Source organism: Balaenoptera physalus (genome assembly GCF_965194825.1).
Source record: "Balaenoptera physalus genome assembly, chromosome: 9".
In the NCBI taxonomy this organism is placed as follows: domain Eukaryota; kingdom Metazoa; phylum Chordata; class Mammalia; order Artiodactyla; family Balaenopteridae; genus Balaenoptera; species Balaenoptera physalus.
Window position 1 is genome coordinate 42,255,129 of NC_138888.1, and position 17,308 is coordinate 42,272,436.

Below are 17,308 nucleotides of genomic sequence, written 5' to 3' on the forward strand. Positions count from 1 at the left end.
TTCAGGTTTTAAAAAATATATGGGGGGGCTTCCCTGGTGGCGCAGTGGTTGAGAATCTGCCTGCCAATGCAGGGGACACGGGTTCGAGCCCTGGTCTGGGAAGATCCCACATGCCACGGAGCAACTAGGCCTGTGAGCCACAACTACTGAGCCTGCACGTCTGGAGCCTGTGTTCCACAACAAGAGAGGCCGCAATAGTGAGAGGCCCACACGCCGCAATGAAGAGTGGCCCCCGCTTGCCACAGCTGGAGAAAGCCCTCGCACAGAAACGAAGATCCAACACAGCCAAAAATTAATTAATTAATTAATTAATTAATAAAAACTATATATATATATATGTGTGTATATACATATATATATATATATACAGGAACCAAATTGTCCTTAAGCCATTTACAAAATAGTCTCCTTTTTCCAATGATCTGTGAAAATCCAGCTTCCATATATGCATATATAGGGATTTCTTTCTGGGCTCTCTTCTGTTCTATTCACTTGTCAATTTGTTTCATCCTGTATCAGCATCATGTTCTTAATAATATAATCTGATAATAAGTCATCTTATCCAGTATTGCAAGTTTTTCACTTTTCTTCTTCCTTGGTCTTTTATTCTTCCATATAAATTTTCAAATCAGCTTGTCAAATTCCACAAAAACCGGGCTTCCCTGGTGGCACAGTGGTTAAGAATCCGCCTGCCAATGCAGGGGACTTGGGTTTGTTTGAGCCCTGGTCCAGGAAGATCCCACATGCCACGGAGCAATGAAGCCCGTGCACCACAACTACTGAGCCTGCACTCTAGAGCCCGCTGTGCCACAACTACTGAAGCCCCCGTGCCTAGAGGCCATGCTCCACAACAAGAGAAGCTACTGCAATGAGAAGCCTGTGCACCGCAGCAAAGAGTAGCCCCCATTCTCCACAACTAGAGAAACCCCGCGTGCAGCAACAAAGACCAGACACAGCCAAAAATAAATAAATGAAATTCCACAAAAACCACAGTGGTACTTTTGTTTATTGGCATTTCATCATATCTATAGATCAATTTGGGAAGAATTGACATCTTTATAGAACAGAGTTCTATCCATAAACATCATATATTTCCCATTTATTTAACATATTCTTTAATATTTTTCAAAACAATTTTATCGTTTTCTCCAAAAAGGGATCACACGTTTTTGTTAATTTATTTCAAGTTATTATATTTCTATGCCATTGTAAATAGTATTTTAAAATAAGGTTTTCTAAATAACTATTTATAAAAATACAATTGACAGACATATGTATACACATACCTATATACATTTACCTTGCATACAGCAACTCTGACAAATTTGTTTATTGTAATAATTTATTTGTAAATTATCTTCTTCATAGACAATCATAGCACCTGCAAATCATATTCATTTTGTTTGCATTTTAATCCTTAAACCTTTTGTTTGTCCTGTCTCAGCACACAGTGCTAAATAGAAGTGGTGATAATGGGCTTCCTTGTCTTGATTCTAATCTTGAAGGGAATGGTTTCCACACTTTAACATTAACTGTGACATCTGCTGTAGGATTTTTGTACAGACTTGTAACAGACACTCTGATGTGCCTCTGAGGTCCCCCTTGGGAGCTGAAGTAATTCTTCCAGCAGCTGGGAGTGCTGCTGGCAGACAGCCCTTGACTGTCAGCCTTCTTTAGCTAAAGAGAGTCAACCTGCCCACCTCACATCCACTTCCTGGGGCAGCTCACCTCGGGTTGACATGAGATATAAAGGCCCAATCTACTCACCCCAAGTCAAGCCAACTGCAAAGGGCCACCCTCATTTCAGAGTTCTCTTTAGGGTTGGCTGAGGCTTTCCCTGAGTCTACAGTGCAGCCCAACTTCTCCCCCCTCTGCCCAGTCCTACTTCCTTCTTTCTCTTCCATAGATGCTAACACCAGGAACACCCCCTAGTCAGCTGCCTGCACGTTAACCCCCATCTCAGGTTCTTCTTCCTGAGGAACTCAAGCTATGACAATGACTATTCTCACTTTACCAAGAATTTTTCTAATCTAAGTGAATGTTGAGTTTTTCTAAATTTTTTCTGAATCTGTTGGAATAATCACCTGATTTTTCTCTATTTATGAGGTGGTATACAATTTAAAAGTAAACCAATATTACATTTGTGGGATGAAGGCAATCTGATCATAATGTACTGTCTTTTTATGCATTTTCAATTTGCTAATATAAATTTTGTTCAGAATTTTTATCTATGTTCATGATTGAGATTGGCCTATTTCAGGGTATTCTGGGTTTTGGATTTGCTTGTAATGTCTTTGTCTAGATTTGACATCAAGGTAATGTTGGCTTCATAAAATAAGTTGGGGATTATTTCCCTCTATTTCTACTCTCTGAAAGTGTTTGTGTAAGACTGGAATTATCTGAAGATCAAAATTTCTTTGTGCAAAAATTTTTAACTATTTCATTTCTTTAATGGTTATAAGACTATTCAGGTTCTCTATTTCTTCTTGAGATTTAACAAGTTGTATTTTCATAAGAATGTATTCATCTAGATTGTAAAACAATTGACTTTTTTTTTCATGACTTTGACATCTTTAGTCATATCACTCTTTTTGTTCATGACGTTTATTTGAGAATACTCTCCCTTTTTACCTTAATTTTCCCAGAGGTTTGTTCTTTTTTTAGTTTTTTTCGAAGAATCAGTTTGGGACTATGTTGCTCTCTCTATTCTATTTTTGTTTTCTATTTCATTATTTTCTGCTCAAATTACATTACTTTTTTTCTTTTACTTTCTTTGTGTTTATTCTCCTTTCTCTAACTTCTTAAGTTAGATACTTAGCTTATTAATTTTGAGCCTTTATTCTTTCTGATATAAATTTTCCCTAAGTACCACTTTATCTGAATCCCCAAAAATTTGATGGGGAGTATTTTTATTGTTCAGATTAAGATTTTCTAATTTTCTCTGACTCGTTTCTTTGACCCTTAGACATGTGTGGTTTTTGGAATAGCTAAATGTGTAGGATTTTCTTAGTTATGTTTGTTTAATGATCTCTAATTTAGTTGCGTTGTGTTAGAGAAGCGATCTATATGATACCAGTCCTTTGACTTGAGGCTTTATACAGAGTGCCTGTGGAAGCTTAATGTCAAGTTTCATAGTGTCAGTTTTCATAATGTTTCATCTGTGTTTCAAAAAAATGTGCATACTCCAACTTGGGAGATTAAGTTTGTTGATTTTGCTCTTTAAATCTTCTTTATCCTTACAGATATTTTGTCTGCCTTATCTATAATTTACTATGAGAGATATTTATTTACTATGAGGGATATTTAATATTTCCCCCATGCTTGCAGATTTATCAATTTATGTTTGCAGTTCTGTATTTGGTTTATATATTTTGAGACTTCATTAAGTGCATACAAGTTTTGACTTGTTATATCATCCTGATGAATTTAACTTTTTCCGTCATAAAATGACTTCATTTTTTTTTTTTTTAAGAAATTCACGTTCTTATTTATTGATTGATTGATTGCTGTGTTGGGTCTTCGTTTCTGTGCGAGGGCTTTCTCTAGTTGTGGCAAGCGGGGACCACTCTTCATCGCATTGCACGGGCCTCTCACTATCGCGGCCTCTCTTGTTGCGGAGCACAGGCTCCAGACGCGCAGGCTCAGTAATTGTGGCTCACGGGCCCAGTTGCTCCGTGGCATGTGGGATCTTCCCAGACCAGGGCTCAAACCCGTGTCCCCTGCATTGGCAGGCAGATTCTCAACCACTGCGCCACCAGGGAAGCCCGTGACTTCATATTTAACCTTTAATTATATTTTGTCCAGTAGCAATTCCACTATACCAGTTTTCATTTAGGTGTTGCCTGAATATCTTTTCAGTCATTTGACTTTCAATCTTTCTGTGTTTTTATGTTTATGTATATCTGTTATAGAGAACATACAGAGGATTTTATTTATTTTGACGAAACTTGTCTTTAACTAGAGAGTTGTTGTGATTATTTATATATTTGGATTTATTTCTAGCACTGTATCATGTACTTTCTCTTTGTCTTAACTTCCTGGTTTTTTTTCTTCCTAGCTTTCTTGCCTTCTTTTAGACTGATTAAAATTATGTTTTTCCCATCTCATTTTTTCTTCTCTATTTCTTTGAGAGTTATACTATTCCTAGCCTTTTAATGGCAATCCAAGCTATTTTAGTACACATACCTGAAAAACTATAGTTAATATCTTTATTCCCCTCCTGAATAACATAAGAACCTTAAAAAACTTAACTCCTTTCCTCTCTACACCTTACAAGCTTATTGCTATCTAGTCTTTTGGTTTACCTTATTTTTTTCCCACAGATAAAACATCATTATTGTTTTATACAGTACGTGTTTATATCTATCCACATATTTAGCAGTATTTTTGCTCCCCATTCCTTCTTGCATCTCAGACCTTCCTTCTCCTCAAAGTACATGGAAACTTCAGAGTTTCCTCTAATGAGGATCATTTCATGGCAACTTTCCATTTTTCTTTGTAGCCTGAGTCTCTCCAGAGGGGATTTGTGTTTGCTTCTGCCAGTCATCCAGGGGCACCACCAACCTGAAACCACTTCAAATTACATTCTACACATAAGGCTTTTTGTGGCCACATGGGTAGGATGAATTCAGAACGCACAGCCACTTGAGATCAGCATAGAGTTAGGAATTCTCTACAGAGTTGTTCCTTGCCCTTCCCTTGGTGCCAAGGTCAAGACAGGTTTTCTCACTTTCCCCTTCAAGGCAGGGGTTTCACTTCTTATTCACCCTGAGACTGAGGGTGTAGCTCTTTGGGGTCTCAGCTGTATGTGAACGCCTAGCATCAGTCTTTTCACTTGGAGGAGGCCCTAGGTTTCACCTCCTGCCCCCTACTCCCTGCATTGATCAAACAGATCTCAAGGTCTCCAAGGCTTGTCAGAAACCTCAGAGTGATGGTTGGTTTGAACTTGCTTACCTTCCAGAATTCTTCTTTTCTCTTCTGTTTGGGAGGTTTTTGGTTTTCTTACTTTCAATGTCAGTTTACCAATGCAGGTGGGAAGGAAAGGAGACTTTAAAAAACTATCTAGAATTTGACTGTTTCAAATAGGAAAGTTATGCTGGATAAATAATCTACCACATTATCTTTCTAACATTTTTTAATCAATTAAGATAATTCAGAATAAATTAGTAAAACAATCCAGACTAAATTAAAACTCATGTGAAAAAACCTGTATAGGAACTGAACTGTAGAATGCAGTTGGCGACAACCAATTAGAGTTTACTTATGTGCCAAATACTTGCCGAGATTTCTCCTCTGAACACAGGTTCCCTCCTGAGAATTTACTAATTCTCAAACCTCTGATGAGATTATCACTCATTGGTCACACAAAAATATCCACAACTGAGGATAAACAAGCACAATCAAACAAGATTTATGTCACCCAGTTTCTCAACTCAGTGAGAAGTCTCAGGCCAGTAATATTTATGAAAAAAGTCTGTCTTTATTGCCCGGTTTGGCTTTTTGTCCCCTTATATTTTCAACACTAAGTGTTGATTAAAATGAAGGGAGCATTATGTGAGCATCTGGGTCCCAGTTCAACCCATCCTCTAAGCTCCTTACTACCAAGGGAAAAGCTAATTGGAACCTAATGTTTCTGACAGGTATAACTTAAAGCCAAGGTAGTAAATAGATTTCACCTCAAGTGCCAACTTCCAATAATTGTAGGAACTATGGATCGCTGTGCTGGATTACAGGACTATATCCCCATTCCGAGGAAGAAAGAGCTGTAATCCATTAAATGTGTCTCTCAGGGGTGGGATAGGTAGGGCAGGAACAGAAAGCGGTTAACATGTTAAAAAAAAAAAAAAAAAAATCAGAGATTGAGTAAATAAGAAATTTGCAAATGAATGAAAAGTGGCATTTACAATTAGAATTACCTTTCCTCTTCAAAAATGTAGGTTTGGTATGCGCAAGTTATTGAACCTGGGACCTAGGCAGCTGCTGCAGACCAGCTGACAGTTTTAATGATCTCGTGACGCTGAAGCTGTACCAGAACCTCAAACAAGAGTTCTTGTCCTCTAGCCAAGCCAGCCTAGTAGGAATTACTGGGGTTTGCAGCCAACTAACTTACTGTAAATTGTATTGCATTTGCAACCAAAGGCTGATAAGAGAAAAATATTTAGCAGGTAGGGGCAGACAGGGGACTGAAATTCATTCTGCAGTCATTAGGGACTGAATAACATTGTAAATGTATTCTTTTTTTTTTTAATTTTTATTTATTTATATTTATTTTTTTGGTTGTGTTGGGTCTTTGTTTCTATGTGAGGGCTTTCTCTAGTTGCGGCAAGCGGGGGCCACTCTACACCGCGGTGCACGGGCCTCTCACTATCGCGGCCTCTCTTGTTGCGGAGCACAAGCTCCAGATGCGCAGGCTCAGCAGCTGCGGCTCACGGGCCCAGTTGCTCCGCAGCATGTGGGATCTTCCCAGACCAGGGCTCAAACCCGTGTCCCCTACATTGGCAGGCAGATTCTCAACCACTGCACCACCAGGGAAGCCCTGTAAATGTATTCTTTATTATGAGAAAAATGACATATAGTCTGATGTTCAATATCATTAAAATCCATAGGGAACTTGGCATTTGTTATTTTAAAACAGAAAAAAAGAGAGAATATTTTTATAGGGAAAAAAACTTTAAAATTTTATTCTCAAAATGGGACATGATTATGTAGGGAAGGATATATAATCAAGTTAGCTAGAAATGGAATTTTATTCATTTGCATGATTTACTCAGAAGAGTCAAGTGTAAATTACTGAATTGTTCTCCATCTCATAACCTCCTTTCCAAATACTAGTCTGAGAATAAATTATAGGAGTAAATTTATTCCTCTTTAACTCCCCCACCTCATCTCCCACTCCTCTACTGTTTTTCTGTTTTGAAATACATCTACAACATAAAACATAATACAGGGTTATATTTTATGATTGAGTAGATTAGGTTATAAAAGTATATGAGGGCCCTCCTTACAGAGGAAACAAACCTTTGAAGAAAGAATAATGAAGAACTCTGAGATTGCAGCCAACCTGCCCAGATTTCTCAGGCAGCAGTGTAAAGGGAAGAATCTTGTTTCCACACTTATCAGGGTCCATTGGGCTAATTGGGCCTTGCAACTCTTTAAAATTATTGTTTTATTTAATTCATCCAGAACAATCTTTGAGGAAAAATATTTCAAATTTGACTGTGCTCAGAATCTTTGTTTTTAGATTGAGCCAGAAGGAGGCATGCTCTTTCACCTTTGGCTTAGGAAATACATCAGCATCAGAAAATACAATTCTGACCCTGAGATTGTAGCAAATACCCAGTTAGGGTGGACCTCGGTGGGGTGGGATAGAGCATTGTTCTGAGTTTTTATCTGATATTCACATTAGGTTTCAGAGACCTGTTATAAAGACCAGCTCTTATCACAAGGATTCTGGCTATTTGATGTTGATTTAAACAAATAAATTTGTAAATTTCCACAAGGCCAGCAGCATCCAAAGGGACTAGATTGCTAATTTTCTTCATACCATTTGAGTTTTCCAACACACTTTCCTAAAAATCAATCCGAGTACTTTCATTTTATTTTAAACTGCTATTTATCGGGACAGAATTTATTAAATTCTCTCCATGATGATCCATGTGCCCTCTTTTCTTTCTTCAATTTTTTAAGCTGCTTGTGTCTTTGGGCCAGTGTGCCAGATTGTGTTGGATACTATGGAGACATCTGGGTCAGATGGCCATCGAATCTAAGGCATTTATTTCTATTCCCTGGGAAAGATGCACAGGAATCTGGCAGTATTTCATGAAATGTTTATTTCAGAAACAGCATACTCTTTCCTGAGTTGGGGGTTCCCTAAAATCTCATTTCTGGAGCTTGGAAGTCTCACTCTAATGGTAATTCTCAGATTGTCCTCTGACTCTATGTAAATCATATAGATTCTATTTAACAGTTGAAATTGTTTAATTGTAAAACTATATGACCCATATTCTAAATATTGACAATCTCAAGTGTTTAATTTCTATATAGTTTTTTAATATTTAAATCCTTGTGAGCCTTTGTTTCTACACCCTGCTGTGTATGCTACATAAAGTTCAGTGTGTTCCTGCCCCTGTTCTTGGCTTTAAGCTTGTATAATTAAATACATTTTTTACAAAGGCAGGCATTCTACCAACCCTTACAATAGAGATTCCTCAACCCCAAAGCTTCTGATGTTATAGATCTGGCGCAGGGCCTGGAAATCAATCAATACATATGTTTTAATACTCCCCTTCAGCTCAGTTTTGCTGTGAACCTAAAATTGCTCTTAAAAAGTCTATTTTTTAAATGCAAATGAGTTTAAAAAGCAAAAACAAAAAACATCGCCCAGTGATTCTGATAGTAAGCCCACTTTGAAAACCCCTGGAAATTTCTGTAATACGGATACTAAGAACCTTAGGTAAAGCTTGTTTGCTCCAATGTCTAAATCCCTCTGGCGCCCTCTAGTGGATTAAAATAAAATGCACTTTCTACAATTCATCTAAGCAATTGTACGAGTGAAATTAGATTAAAATGCGCATAAAGACAAATTATGAGATGCATTTACAAAAAGGCGATATATATCCAGTGACATGAGTCTGGGTCCTAAAAGGGTGGAAAATCTCCATCATATCTGCTTCATGGCTGGTTTTGCTGGGGGGAGCCTGGGGGTAGGTAAGCCACAGACAGAACTTTCCATTGCCATCCCCAGCAGATTGCATTCAGGCATCTCCGCCCAGGCACAGAGTTCCACTGCTGATTGGAATCTCTGAGGACAGAGCAAAATGAAGTTTATAAAATGCAGTACCTTTTATGTTGACTTCATGTCATTCACTGTACTCAATGCATATTCTTCCACTGAGAAATGAGAAATTAAAAGGAAATTGACTGTGATTAAATACCTGCATGTGCTCAAGGTACATAACCCTGCCATGTGACATGTTGGGCAACTTTCAGAGGTATCAGGCTATGAAGCCAAATTTACAGGCATGACTGTCCCTGGCTACTACCTTTGCATTACTCCTGGGACTGGAGGAGTACAAAAATTCTTCCTTTGGGGTGGCCCTTGATCCAAATGTGCACTTTGCTCAGGGTACTGCCAATTCTGCTACTACTGCAGCCAGCAACTCAGGCCAGCCTGGGGGGAAACCAGAGTGAGACCAGTGCCTCTGATTAGCTCCCCTGGGGTCAGGAGGGTCAGCCCTAGAATCAGTCTCTGAGGTTTGCAATTCACCCCCCTCATTGAGCAGATAAGGAAATAAGGCATTGGAATCCAGATCTTCTATATCTCACTTAAAAACTTATTCCAGTGGAATATTCCAAACCAATGGAGTAAGTATCCCGAAAGGATAAAGAAGGTCTGCTGTCTTGTTGCAACCTAAAGATCTTGTGAATGGAGAAGACACATCTTGAATAGTATAAAGGGGCAACTGTGAGTTAAGATACATGCAGTCACATTTAATCCTATAACTCCTGTAATTGGTGGTATATACAAATCATCCCTCAAATCCAACCAACCACTGTGCATCTCTTTCAAATCTGCCTTCTTCTCTCCGTGCCCATGGACACCATCCTGGCCCTAGCCAACTGCAGTCACCTCCCTGACTCTGCTACAGACACCCTCTTCACTATATTTTTCAAACTGTAGCCCAGGTGCTATTTTTTAAATGCCAATCTCTTCAAGTCACTCTTGCCTAAAACCTTTCAATGCCTTCCCATTGTGCTTAGCAAAAAAATTCAGACTCAGCGTGATTTGTACAGCTGGCTATGTACCAGCTGGACATGTACCAATTCAGGTCATAGTGGGCTAATTATAGTTCCTTAAATGTGCCTTAGTCATTTAAGCTTCCACCCTTCATAAATGCTCTTTCCTTGCCTGAAACAGTCCCCCCCTTCCCCGCTTTGTTGCTTTTCCACCCTCTTCTCTTAGCTAATGCCTACTGCTTAAGCATCAGTTCCTCAAAAAGGACCCCTGCTCTCAACCCCTTTAGCACCCTGTGGTTCCCCTCTCAGTAACATTCAGCATCTTGCACTCACTTGCCTCTGTGTCCCTGACTGGACAGTAAGCAGAGAGCCTGTCTGCTTTATTCTCTCTCATTTCCTCCCTGTGTGTTTGGCACAAAGTAGGTGGTCTTACATGAATATTTGTGGAATGAATGGATGGATGAGGGAATGACTTAAGGAACAATTCCACACTGCACGTGCTCATCAACCTTTCCCTTCCACCTCTCAGAACTGTGACAACATCTTGGGAAAGAAGGGGACATACTTGGTTTGAAAGATCCCCCCAGGTGACTTCAGGGTAGCTGCCTCATTCTTGCTCTCCTGCCTCGTTGGAAATTCCTGATCTGTTCAACCCCGTAAGTTCTAGACCTGCAGAAGTTAAATGATCTGGCCAAGATGACATGGCTACTTAGTGGCAGGGTCAGGTTTCCTAATTCCTGGGCTAAGTCCTCTTCTGTGAAGTTCAATGACATTGCTAGATACCCAGAACATGCCCTCTCATAGCCTGCATGAGCTTAGATATTTTTCTAAAGAGCAGAGAACAGTCTGAGCTACCAGTTTCCCTTGTCAGTTCCTAGATTCTGTCCTCCCACTGTTACCCCCACCCCACCCCGTTCCTAACCGTGGTAGGCAGAATTCCATAGTACTCCACTATCACCGGTGTGCACATACCTTTTCCCAATTATTCAGTGAAACCCTAGCCTAGGTGCTACACTGAATGGATCTTGCAGGTGTGACTTAGGTCCCAAATAAGTGACTTTCAGATAGGGAGATTATCCTTAGTGAGCTTGACCTAATCAGATAAATCATTAAAGAGATTGGACTCTTCCTGGAAAGAGAGTCAAACATGAGGGAGGTGTGATGCAAAGGAGAGTCTCCAATGCTGACTTTGACAATGGAGGAGCCATGTGGCAGGGAACAGTAGGTAGTCCCTGGAAGCTAAGAGCAATGCCACCAGCAGAAGTTGGAACCTCAGACCTGCAACCACAAGGAACTATATTCTGCCAACAACCTGAATAAGTTTGGAAGATGACTGCAAGCCTCACATGAGAATCACAGCCCTGGCCGACACTTAATTTCAGCCTTGGGAGATGCTGAGCAGAGAACCTAGCCATGGCATGCCCAGACTTCTGATCTATAGAACTGTGAGCTAATAAGTGATTGTTCTTTTAAGGCTTTAAGTTAACGGCAACTTGTTATGCAGCAAAAGAAAACTAGTATACTCTCTACACTGAAACGGCAAAAGATCACATTCAGGAAAATTCTGTGTGGCAATATGTTGTGGCACTTAAGTGCACAGGCTCTGATACAAGACACCTAGATTCAGATACGGGCTACTTTCCTGACTAGCCATGTGAATTTGAACAAGTCACATGGCTTATCTGCGCCTCAGTTTCTTAAACCATAAATTGGAAATAGTACTTATCTCATTGAATTGTTATAAAGATTAAATGAGATTTACGTTATGTTAGGTGCTTCGAACCGGGCTTGGTATGGAATCAGCAATCAAAAAAATACTAGCTGCTATTACCTGGTCCACCTCACCAATGGTGTAGGGAGACAAAACTTTTCCTGACTTAGGTTTTCAGCTGGGACTCTTTAACAAAAAGATAGATTAACAAGACAAAAACACTTTATTAACACATGCAGCACATATCACACAGGAGAAACCTAAATCAAAAGCAGCTCAAAGCGGTGGCTTAGAATTTCGGCTTCCATAGCATATTCAACAAAGAACAATAAATTTGTAGAGAAATAACAGGAAAAAGTTAAGCAGTTTTAGGCTTCCAAGGATGGCAAACTGTAGGAAGGTAAATATATGGGAGACAAATATAATGGAGTAAGTTTCGTTTACAGATTCCTCTGGTGTCTTCTCTGAGCTGATAAGATTCTGTCTCCAGGAGAAGGAGAATTTATATCCTGCTTTTAGGAAAAAGAGGAAACTTCTTCTGCACTTGCTACATCTTAATTGCCTTCAGCTCAAAATAATTTTTATGTCAAAGAGGCATATTTGGTGGTGACCTATTCTGGTTTCCTTCCATGACTACCTTAAAATTAATTTATATCACATTTTTCTTTTCTTCAACAACACAACAACAAAAAAGTTACTTATCATTTACTATATTCCATGCATTGTGCTAAGTGCTAGAGGTATAGAAAAGGTAGAGATGGAAAAACAGAGTCCTTGCCCTGGTCTGGTAGGGGACGTAGTCAGATGTAATGTCAACCTTTAAAATAAAAAGGTAAGCAGTTTAGCCAGCAAAATCAAGTTTATTTGGGAATAGCAGAAGAATTGCAATTCGGGACATGCAAACTACTGTGAGCTATAAGTAAGTCCATAGAAAAAAGGAGAGGAGCATTCTTTTATAGAGGAAAGGAGGAATTGGGAGAGGTTGTTTTGAATGAAAGTGTATTGGAGGAGAGTGAGAGTTCAGGGAGTCTCATTGGTTGAGTTGCAGCAGTTTCTCATTGGCTGGGCTGTTGCGGGGCAAGGAGAAAATCTTCCTTCTTCCTGCTGGGGTATGTAAAGTAAGTGATATGAGTGGTATGTGTGTGAGAGCTCCACCTTCAGGGCTTCTCTACTCCATTTTGAGTAAGGTTTTCCTTTATTCATTTTCACATTTTCCCTTTACAATCAAGCTCTTTCCTCAAAAACATCACTTATCAAAAATCAGGTTTTCTGTATTTAGTAGTTTTAACCCTAGATGCCAGGAAGGACCTTTCCTGGCTGTCATGTCCCACGTCGGAGGGAAAGTGTACAGACTAGAAACCATTGAGGCCACACTTGAGTAACAAGGAAGGGTAGGAAGGAGAACTCTCAGGAATTTCCCATCTAAACTCTGTCTTATTAAGGTCATAAGCATTGGAGATCATCTCAGCATGTTGAGCTAGCATTATCTTATTGGGTATGTCATTTCTACAAGGGTTTGACATGCAATAGGTACAAAGTTTAAAAATAATTATGCAAACAAAAATTTTTTGAATGTAATATGACAAATCCAATTTGTATGATGTTCCTAAACCAGGACCCTAGACTTGAAGGTAGCCAACTGAACAAGTGAAAGGACCATGGAGAGTCAAGTGAAATTTGTTGTAACCAATAGGCTTGTTCCTTGATCTTGTGTAATTGAGTTTCTACCTCTACAGAGGCATTTATCCTTGTTCAGCAAGTAAGTAATCAAGGGCTATGTAATTGTCCAAAACCTCTTTAGCCAATGAGTCAAATGATCATTGCTGTGCTGCTAATGCTTTGGCTGTAGAATGGGCTAGCTCTTCTAATGTTAGGGAGAGACTTTTGATCATGCATTTACTTCTGATCTCTTGCACTTACTGTGACACAAGGGAGACAGACTCACTCTACAGAGGCAAACCCAGAGTCATATATGACTCCTGGAATTTCTCATTTAAGGCAGCCATAGAGGCTTAATGGGGTGGACCAATGGGAAGCTTCTGGTTTGTTATGGATTTTAACAGGGACAGTTAAATGTCCCAATAAGCTTTGACCTCCAACTCACCAGTTGTCTAAATGGCCATGTAAATGCCATCCACCACAGATAAAAATGAAACCAGGTGGAGCACAGAAAACTCCAGCTAAGGTCTAGTTATTGACAGATCCATTAGCTGGAATTTCTTGATTGACCTTTTCAAGCCAGTGATCAGAGGAATTGGGATGACATTCTGGGAGGTACTGTCTCATCCTTTAAAAAATCTTTGCAAAAAGCCTGGCAAAGAGGAGTTTGCCTATTTGTATCTCCCTTGGGTGCAGGGAGACAAATCATATTTAGATAAGGAAAAGAATGTTAGGAGCAAAGGTCATAAAATTGGCAAAGATGGAGGTATTTAGTTGAGCAAGTACAGTTATGACTGGGGAAATGTTGAAAGAAGGTATGGGAAAACACCTGGTTGTAACAGCCTAACCCTATAGGTAACATATACAGGTTTGTGTGTATAATCAGTTGTGACATTTGGGATTAAAGAGAAATTGGTTACAGGTAAGAACAAGGGGTCTCCAACATCATGAACAGATTGGAGTTTCCTGTGACAGGTCCAATGGTCAGAAAGGTTTTCCACTTTTGCAGTAGATTGGAAAATATGGATAAAAGCATTGTCTTTCCAATAAAGAGAGGGATAAAATAAGGTAAGAAGCAACAGCAAAAAAAAGTATACAGGCCTGGTCTAGTCATCTTGGGAAAGCTATCTCCTTCAGCTATCATCTGCTTCAATTCCTGGAAATCTTTATTTCCAGGTCACCACCTGGTATACAGGTGAAGTCAGGGCTTGATGCTTTCTTTAGATATGACACAAGAATCCAAGTTTACTCCTTGGATTTTGGTGGCACAAGGATTGGTTAATAGTACCTGATAGGGGCCTTTCCAATGGGGTTGAAGAGAGTCTTTCTGGAGATGTCTTTTCTAAGAGACAACATCTTCAGGCTGCAAAGTGTGGTGTTTGATGTCTTCATCTCCCGGGAGTGCTCTGTGAAAAGACTGCTCTACTAGAGCATGGTTATTTTCAATGGATGTAATTAGACCTTTTCAACACTGAAGTATATCTCCTTTTATTGGTTGAAGATCAAAAGAGGTGAAAGATAGATGCATGGGGGCAGCCAGCAATTATTTGAAAGGGTGAGAGTTTATGAATTTCAAAGGAATAGATCTGAGACTTTAAAGCAATGCTTTTGAGCAAGGTATTTGAAGGGTTTCCACAAATTTTGCCAATTGGGTTTTTTTTTAATAAATTTATTTATTTTCTTTATTTATTTTTGGTTGTGTTGGGTGTTCGTTGCTGCGTGCGGGCTTTCTCTAGTTGTGGAGAGCGGGGGCTACTCTTTGTTGCAGTTCGCGGGCTTCTCATTGCAGTGGCTTCTCTTGTTGTGGAGCACGGGCTGTAGGCACGTGGGCTTCCATAGTTGCAGCACATGGGCTCAGTAGTTGTGGCTCACAGGCTCTAGAGCACAGGCTCAGTAGTTGTGGTGCACGGGCTTAGTTGCACCATGGCACGTGGGATCTTCCCAGACCAGGGCTCGAACCCATGTCCCCTGCATTGGCAGGCAGATTCTCAACCACTGCGCCACCAGGGAAGCCCCTGCCAATTGGGTTTTGATGATGCTGTTAGTTTGTTCAACTAGTCCTGAAGACTGAGGGTGATAAGCACAGTGAAAATGCTGTAGGACTGTCCAAACAGCACAGACTTGCTGTAGTACTTGACCAGTAAAATGGATTCCCCAGTTGCTATGGAGGTCAAGAGGGGTTCCCCAGGTAGGGATAATTTTTTTCTAATAGTATTTTAGCCACTGAAGAGGCAGTAGCTTGTCTACATGGAAAGGCCTCAAACCAGTGGGAAAACATACAAACCATGACTAAAACATATTTATATCCATGAGACAAAGGAGGCTGAATAAATTCCACTTGCCAAACCTTGAACAGTTCACTGAGTGATTTAAAGAGTCTGGAAGCAGTGCAGACTGGTTTCCCTGGATTATACTTTGAACAGGTAAGGCAAACAAAGTTGGCGCTTCTTGCAGTCTTATTAATATTCCCCTACCAGTATTGATTCATAGACTTTATTATTTTGTCTGCAGACCAATGGTTTAATGTACGTGCAGTAGTCAGTAATGGGAATTTTAGAGTCTATGGCAGGACTGGATTGATATTTGGCCTATACCAAAGTTCTCTCTTTCTTCTGAACCAACAGTTATAGATTTCCAATATTGTTTTTTTTCCTTTTCTGGGGTCAAGTTTTGGGCACCTGTAATCAATTTTTCTAGATCACCATTTGGGGGAACATCCCTCCAGACCATGACAAAGGTGGGTTGTTGACTCCTTTGAGAGCAGTGTTCTTGGTAGAAATATCAGTGAGGTAGTTTCCTTTAGTCTCCAGGGAGTTAAGTTTGGAATGCCCAGGGACCTTAGTAATAGCCAAAGTGGCTGGTAGGAGTAAGGCATCTAACAAATTTTGAACATAAGAGCCATTTTTAATTTTATCCCCATTAGAGGTAAAGATACCTCACTGTTTCCATAGCATTCCAAAGTCACGGGCTACCCCTAAGGTATACCATCAGTATAAATGTTTGTAGTTTTGCCTGTGGCTAGAGTACCAGTCCGAGTGAGAGAGTATAATTCAGCTCACTGGGCCGAGGTAGCCAGAGGCAAAGGTGCCACCTCGATGGCTTCAAATGGAGTTGCAACTGCATATCCAGCACAATATTTAGCATTTTAATCCTTTAAATAAAAACCATGGGTAAACCATGAAAACTCAGGAATGGTTAGGGAAGTTTCCTGTAAATCATTGCAAGGGGTCAAAAGGTGATTTGCTAGAGTTGAACAATCATAAGGAATATCATCAGTAGAGAAGGCAAGAATTGTGACAGGGTCAAAGTTATTACAGAGTGAAAGAATTATAAGAGAGGAACAGTTAGCAAGAAGATTTCATAGGAGGTGAGACAACTGGCCAAAAGTTGTTGAGTGTGATGAGAATTTGGAAGAGCGTCTACAGCATGGGGTACAAAAATGGTTAGAGAGGATCCAGTGACTATTTCTTCATTGGCCTTAACTAAAGGGACAGAGTGACAGAAATAGCTTTGAGGCAAGAGTGGGGGATCCTTGTGCCACAGGGTGATACCCTTTGAGGCAATAGTCATCTCCACGTTTTGGGGTAAGTACTCCAAGAGCACTTCCCTCCCTCTCATGTATGAAGAGGAAAAAGGGAAGTTGATAATTAGGGTAACCAAGGGCAGGGAGCATTTATCAAACTCTCCTTTCAGGTATTAAAATTAGGTCATTCTGATCCTTCCAAGTAATAGGGTCAGGTCTGGTGTTCTTTATAGTAAGGCATATAACAGCAAGGCCATGAGATAAAATTCAGAATCCAGGTCTGACAATAGCCAGCCAACCCAAGAAAACCTCATAGTAGGTGTTAGGTTTTGAGTTTTGGGAAGTTCAGGATGCCACAAAGCCTATCCGGATCTAGGTGCAGGCCTTGTTCTGAGATCAGGTGCCCCAAACAACAGACTTGGGTTTGAACAAACTGCAATTTCTCCTTAGAAACTTTATGTCCCTTAGCAGCTAAAAGCTTTAACAGGTGGATGCTGTTTTCCTGTAAGGAGACCTGGGAAGGGGAGCAGAGAAGCAAGTTAACTGCATATTGTAATAAACTAGAGGCTGCAGGAAATTTTATATTATCTTTTATATTCTCTTAAATAAGCTTTTAAGGTGAGGAGTAAGAAGGGCTTTTGGTGAAACCCTGGGACATCACTTCCAGGTGTACTGCTTTC